The 7,145-nt window shown below is 39.3% G+C and overlaps 1 long non-coding RNA gene across 1 annotated transcript; it reads left to right on the forward strand.

Moving 5' to 3' along the window:
* The first annotated feature begins 359 nt into the window (after positions 1-359).
* On the forward strand, positions 360-5,035 carry LOC117078047. The gene is made up of 2 exons (XR_004434911.1): positions 360-1,240; positions 2,829-5,035. It is a non-coding gene; the product is annotated as an uncharacterized LOC117078047 (long non-coding RNA).
* Positions 5,036-7,145: the final 2,110 nt, after the last annotated feature.

Genomic DNA, 7,145 nt, shown 5'->3' on the forward strand with positions numbered 1-7,145 from the left:
GCATCACCTCCCATTACTTCCAGGTCCCGCTGCCATGTAAGCTCCATGCACTGGAAATAGGCCTCTGGCAGGCCGTTATAAGCGCCATTTCAACTGTCTCTACTGCTTACCTGGTGCCATTGTGCAGGAATCCCGGCCCTCTCAGTTTCCTCCCAGACCTGGAGCCTGGTGTGAATGGCACCTCTTCTTCACAGGATCTTTTTTGTTGTTTTTTTTTAAACATAGTATTCTTTTTTTTACATGTTTAAATGGTTACAGAATTTGGTAACTTCCTTCTTGAAACATGAAAAAAAATTTCTGTGAAAAGGATTTTCAATAAATGATTTTGTAGAAATCATCTGTATACACATTTCATTTATTAATTGGCTGTTGCTGTTCTTTGAGATTTAGATATCAAATTTAAGAATAGAATATAATGTGAAAACAGATCTCTTGTATGTCTCTTGATGATAACAAAGCAAAATCAAACTTATTTTTCCCCACAAGAAAACCATCTATAGAATGTACAGAATGAAATGTCAGCATTCTTCATTCCATAGGGATATGTTAATCTGTTGTTGCTCACATTGTCATTTATGACAACCATTGTCACGTGTACCAGGTCATAGTTCATGCTGCTCTCGACCTCATAGATGAGAGCATGTGGCTTTTGAATAACATGTTCTTGAAAAGTGTGGACAAGCCCAACAAGTGGTTTGTGTCAGCATTCATTACTGCGGGGCATATCCTTACCTTCTTAGTAAAGATAACTAAAGTTTGGGTTCACAAACCACAAGAACATGGAACATAGATGCCAAGCTCTGAGTCTGTAGACATCATGGTCAGGTGAAAATGTAACTTTCCATTTATGGGGCTACTTTTCTTTTTTTAGGGGGGAAAAACATTTTAATAGCTAATTTTAAAACTAAGTCTCATACACAAAGTTTATCTGGACCCTATCAAGGTTATTTTACTTTATTTTATAGTTATTTTCTAACTTTGAAAGCTTATGTTCTCTTTATGATAAAACTAAGCTAATTTTAAACCCAGTTTATATATTCAACTTTTCCATCACAAATACACTGCATGTGACTAATTTGAAGAATATTGTATCAACGAACTGGTTGTTTTTTTGTTTTTCATTTCTAAGAAAGATTGTGCCTTAATTATTTCACATATGAGGTTTATTATGCTTCATGACATAAGACAAGAAGATGGAATAAAGAACTTCTTTACTGATGTTTATGATTTATATATAAAGGTATGGTATGTTCTATAATTTTTAAAATCTGATGAGAAAGGATTCAACCTTTGTCAGGAAAGTGGCCTATGGAAGTAACTCCTTAGGCTGCAGTGTACCTTTCAGACTAGCTTTCCCCCATCAGAACTATCTCTGGCAACTCCCTCTGCAGGTAAGTCTTCACAGGCAGGTGAATATGTATTAGGAACACAACTCATGGTAGTTATCTTTAGATGATTGTAAAGGTAAATTGGTTTCATTCTTCACCTCTTGGTGCTCATAGCTGATTTTATTAGGGATCCCTAAAGACAGCAAGGAAGCAGCCTATATAAGGGAAAATTACTTCATAATTTAAAACGTTTCCATCTACTTTACAAATAAGTTACAGTGCAATTAATACAGATCATAAACTGGCAGGAAGTGATTTTTATATGATCAAATAGCCCACTCAAGAAGAATGGTGCCACTTGCATTTCTTGATTTTGAAAAATAAAATATGCCTCCCGCTGAAACCCAGCCTCATTTCAGCCCCACCAAGGCCAGAAAGAAAAAAAAAAAAAAAAAAAAGAAAAATAAAATAATAATACGACGTCATGGTTACACTGCAGTGATAACAGTGTGTTGTTTTGTTTTGTTTTGGAGACAGAGTCTTGCTTTGTCACCCAGGCTGGAATGCAGAGGCATGATCTCAGCTCACTGCAACCTCTGCCTCCCGGGTTCAAGTGATTCTCCTGCCTCAGCCTCCCGAGTAGCTGAGACTACAGGTGTGCACCACCACACCCGGCTAATTTTTCTGTTTTTAGTAGAGACGAGGTTTTGCCATGTTGGCCAGGCTGGTCTCGAACTCCTGACCTCAAGTGATCCACCCGCCTTGGCCTCCCAAAGTGCTGGGATTACAAGCGTGAGCCACTATCCCTGGCCCGTATATTTTTAAATAATTTAAATAAGTTCTGTATTTGGACATAATTTCTTGCATGTCAGCACAGTAATACAATTTAACAGTATTCCTAGTCAGAGGTAGTAAGTAATATTTAGCCTTATAAAGATGAACAATGTCAAGTGATTAAGGTATAAAAATCAGCAATGCCTTTCCTCATTAGTGATTCCATTTAATGATTTTCTCTCATGTGTTATGATACACTAATTACTTTGAGAAGCTGATCATTTAGCAGTCTTGTGTTAAAGGAGAGTATTAAAAATCTGATTGTTAAAAGATTACCATATAAGAGTAGCTTTTTCTGAACTCTGAGCACATGGCAGACTTTGTTTTATGTAGCCAAAGGGCCATACAGATTAATCCATTTATTTATAATGAATATGAGTATTTCACACACAGGGTAAATCCTGAAAGTTAACTGACACAGGCAACATTTATCATACTGCCATTAGTTTTGCCCCAGATACTTCTCAAAACCAAAACACCAAATAAAAATTTCCTTAAGAGGATGTTAGTATTTAACAATGCAGCATTTTCAGTAAAACTTAAAAAATGTGGTCTTTAGACTTTTGAATGTCTTTGGTTTTTAATTTAAAACTTTAAAATGATTTCCTTTCAGAGACTTATGATTTGTCAGCTTTTTTGCTTCACTAATACTTTCTTCTTTCCTAGTTTTCAATGAATCCATTTTATGAACCCAATTCTCCTATTCGATCAAGTGCATTTGACAGAAAAGTTCAGTTTCTTGGGAAGAAACACCTTTTAAGCTGAATGCAGGAAATTCCAAAATAAATGATGTCACCACAATGGTGTATACTCAGGAATGTGTACATTGTAAGTTACTTGATTAAATAGCCTGGAAAACTTGTGTATTTCAGCTTATCTAAACCTAATAAAATTCCTTTTATATTTAAAAATAGTGCATTCTGTCTCATGTCACATATCAATAGATCAATTGGTATTTCCTTCTGAACAGTGTTATTTATAAAGAGCTCATTATCAATAATCATGATTTTTTTTTTTTTTTTTTGAGACGGAGTCTTGCTGTTGCCAGACTGGAGTGCAGTGGCGCAATCTTGGCTCACTGCAACCTCTGCCTCCCAGGTTCAGGCAATTCTCCTGCCTCGGCCTCTGACTAGCTGGGACTACAGGTGCGTGCCACCACACCCAGCTAATTTTTGTATTTTTAGTAGAGACAGGGTTTCACCATATTGGTCAGGCTGGTCTTGAACTCCTGACCTCGTGATCCACCCACTTTGGCCTCCCAAAGTACTGGATTATAGGCGTGAGCCACTACGCCCGACCATGAAATATTTTTACTTAAAAATTGGGAATAAGCTTGCTTTTTTTTTTTTTTTTTTGAGATGGAGTCTTGCTCCTGTCATCCAAGCTGGAGTGCAGTAGCACGATCTTGGCTCACTGCAACCTCCACCTCCCGGGTTCAAACAATTCTCCTTCTTCAGCCTCCCAAGTAGCTGAGATTACAGGCGTGCACCACCACACCTGGCTAATTTTTGTATTTTTAGTAGAGATGGGGTTTCACCATATTGGTCAGGCTGGTCCTGAACTCCTGACCTCGTGATCCACCCGTCTCGGCAAGTGCTGGGATTACAGGTGTGAGCCACCACGCCTGGCCATGAAATAAGCTTTTTGTTTTTTATGGGGTTTTTTTTTTTTTTTTTTTTTTTTATGAGATGGAGTCTCGCTCTTGTTGTACAGGCTGGAGTGCAGTGGCACAATCTTGGCTCACTGCAACCTCCACCTCCCGGGTTCAACCAATTCTCCTTCTTCAGCCTCCCAAATAGCTGGGATTACAGGCATGCACCACCACGCCTGGCTAATTTTTGTGTTTTTAGTAGAGACGGGGTTTCACCATTTTGGCCAGGCTGGTTTTGAACTCCTGACCTCAGTTGATCCACCTGCCTCGGCCTCCCAAAGTGCTAGGATTACAGGCGTGAGCCACCGTGCCTGGCCAGGAATAAGCTTTTGACTTGCCCGATTCAGATAGGTTGATCTTTTTTTTTTTTTTGAGATGGAGTTTCGCTCTGTCGTCCAGGTTGGAGTGCAGTGGCAGTTGTTTCACTGTAACCTCTGCCTCCTGACTTCAAGCAATTCTTCTGCCTCAGCCTCCCAAAGTGCTGGGATTACAGGTGTGAACCACCGTGCCTGGCCCAGACAGGTTGATCTTAATGTAACGACACAAAAATAAATGTCATAGTCAAGATTTGGTAGATAAATTTAAAATTAAAATATTCTGCAGTTGAGAGTGAAATGTGATAGCACATACATTGATGTTATGCATTTAGAGATGTTATAAAAATGTATAGGCAGTATACACAGCACTACTCAAGCCAAAGAAACACTTGTGCAGTGCTAAGTGTCACATGTCTGCTTCTGCCAGAGGCTAGGAATAGTGATCCTGCTATAATGTGAGAACCCGAATCATGTTTATAAAAATAGGAGGCTGGGAGCAGTTGCAGGCCACAGTGAAGTGTGTTGCTTCTGTCACTTTATATTCTTACATTTCCTTTCCTTCAGACTTAGGAAACTGTTGATACTCGTAAAAAGTTGTAATGCAATTTTTAGTATTGTTGTCAAAGAAAAGTTTGGATTACATTAACATTTGTACTCAGCCTTTTAAGTTACACACCAGAGGGGGCTGGGAATTTTCTTTTTGTTCCTATGATAAGTAGATCTTACTGTAAAATAGTAAATGTCCATTGGAAAGCAAGTAATACAACCTGTGCTAATTCGGAGCACTTGAACAATTTTGTTCCATTCTGAGTAACTTTTGAGCAAGTAATTCTAAGTTTTGTCTTGTATCCTTGTGTGAAATTGCATCATTTTTACCCTATTTGATTTCTTAAATAAAGATGTTTTTTCAAGATTGTGGTAGTTTAATATCCATTTTTAAAGTGCTGCTTTCGTCCTATCTCTCCTATTGATAGTCTGCAAACTAATATGATGTCTTCACCTGTTACAGAGCTCAGATTGACTCAAACTAGATGCCAGAGCTTTGGGAGCAGAAAAATTTACATACTCATCTAGAAATCTAGGAGTAATTTCAGCAAACGAGTATTTTTTTGTATATAGTTGGCCCCACCCTCAATGAGCATATCATCCAGAGGGCTGTGATACAGGCCAACCAAGAGCAGCAGGGTGATTGACAGCGAGAAGACTTGGCTCAGCTGCACAACAGTGGTACCCTGAAAATAGCCTTTTCTCCAGGCTGGTGAAGGTGAGGTAAGAACTACTAACACACTTGTGAGTATATTACTAAAGTTAAATGCCAAATTTCATGTGTGACTGAGTCTTTAAAGGAGCTGGAAGGGAAGTGGAGCATTGAGTGGGACCTCCAAGGTAGGCTGCACAGGAAAGCATTGCAGGCATGAAGGTGTGAAGAGCACTTGGGCACGTGGGTAGAACTGACAGCTGATAGATAGGAGCTGATCATGAGGAAAGCTAAGCTGGCAAAGCTTGAATCTGGTAAGTGATGTCCCTTGATGGTTCTGGAACACAAGAGCAATGGGATTGTCATTCTTAAAAATCAGGCTCTCCTGAGCCCATGTATGTTAGCACAAAGTTGGTTATCTGCTTAAGTGCTCCAAAAGTGATCTAGATAAAATGTATACCAAGTTTTGTCCTCTTGCTATAGCCAGAAACTTCCTAGGATGCTTCCTCTGGCATGGACATAGATCGTCTCAATCTCTGCTTTGCCCATGCTGTTACCCATGCTCTTTAATTTTTCAGTCACTTCAACACTTCCTGGTTGACAGTCCAGAGTTCCAGAAACCACTGACTCTCCAGACACCACCTTTCACTGGGTACCACACTGGCGTGTTTTTCTACTTAACACTTGACTACTCTATAAGACACGGATAATGTGTGAGAACTTACATGGTAGTGTCATAATATTAAAACTAAAAGTTTGTACAGAACTATAAAAAGGTTTTCTTCCAAGACAAGTAATAGTAGGAATGTTTTAACTTCAACTAGGAAACTTTCCCCAAGAGTGAAAAATAACAAAAACATTTAGTCCATTAATGAATTGTAATTTTCTATCTTCCAATCAGCACATTGTAATTGTTACATCAGTTATCAAATGCAGGTTTGTCTGTTCTCCAAGTTCAGTAGTTTGCTTTTTTTTTTTGAGCTGGAGTCTCACTGTCACCAGACCAGAGTGCAGTGGTGCAATCTCGGCTCACTGCAACTTCCGCCTCCCGGGTTCAAGCGATTCTCCTGCCTCAGCCTTCCGAGTAGCTGGGACTACAGGCATGATGCCCAACTAATTTTTGTATTTTTAGTAGAGATAGATAGGGTTTCACCATGTTGTCCAGGATGGTGTCAACCTCTTGACCTCATGATCTGCCTGCCTCGGCCTCCCAAAGTGTTGGGATTACAGGCGTGACCACCACGCCCGGCCTTGCCTTTTTTCTTAAAACTGAACTGTATCTCTGGCGGGGGGCACTGGTTCACTCCCTACATGACAGCCAGCTCCCCTCACCCAGCATGTCCTTTGATAACCCCATCACTCCCCAGTTGAGGGTCTCATCCACACTCAATCTAGGCTTTGGTTAGCCTCCATGGAATCAGAGTCACCAACCACGCAGCATATGAACTTCATCCACAAAAGACCACAATTTGCTTTATCGAGTCTGATCATTGCAACAAATCTTTTTGTAACAAAAAATCTCCTTGAGAGCAAATCACTAAATGTTCAGTGATAGAGAAGACACCAAGTAAATACATTGCCCAATAAAGATGTCATTTACCCTCTCACAAAGTACAATCCTTAGTATTTCTTCTGAGAGTGATAAAGTTAGCTTGTGTCTTGTGTTATAAAGGAATGTTTTAACTTCAACTAAGAGACTTTCCCCAAGGGTGAAGTAACAAAAATATTTAGTCCGTTAATCGAATTGTAATTTTGTATCTTCCACACACTACATTGCAATTATTACATCAGTTATCAAATGCACATTTGTCTGTTCT

This window comes from Trachypithecus francoisi, unplaced genomic scaffold (assembly GCF_009764315.1).
Source record: "Trachypithecus francoisi isolate TF-2019V2 unplaced genomic scaffold, Tfra_2.0 Lachesis_group6, whole genome shotgun sequence".
Taxonomy (NCBI): Eukaryota; Metazoa; Chordata; class Mammalia; order Primates; family Cercopithecidae; genus Trachypithecus; species Trachypithecus francoisi.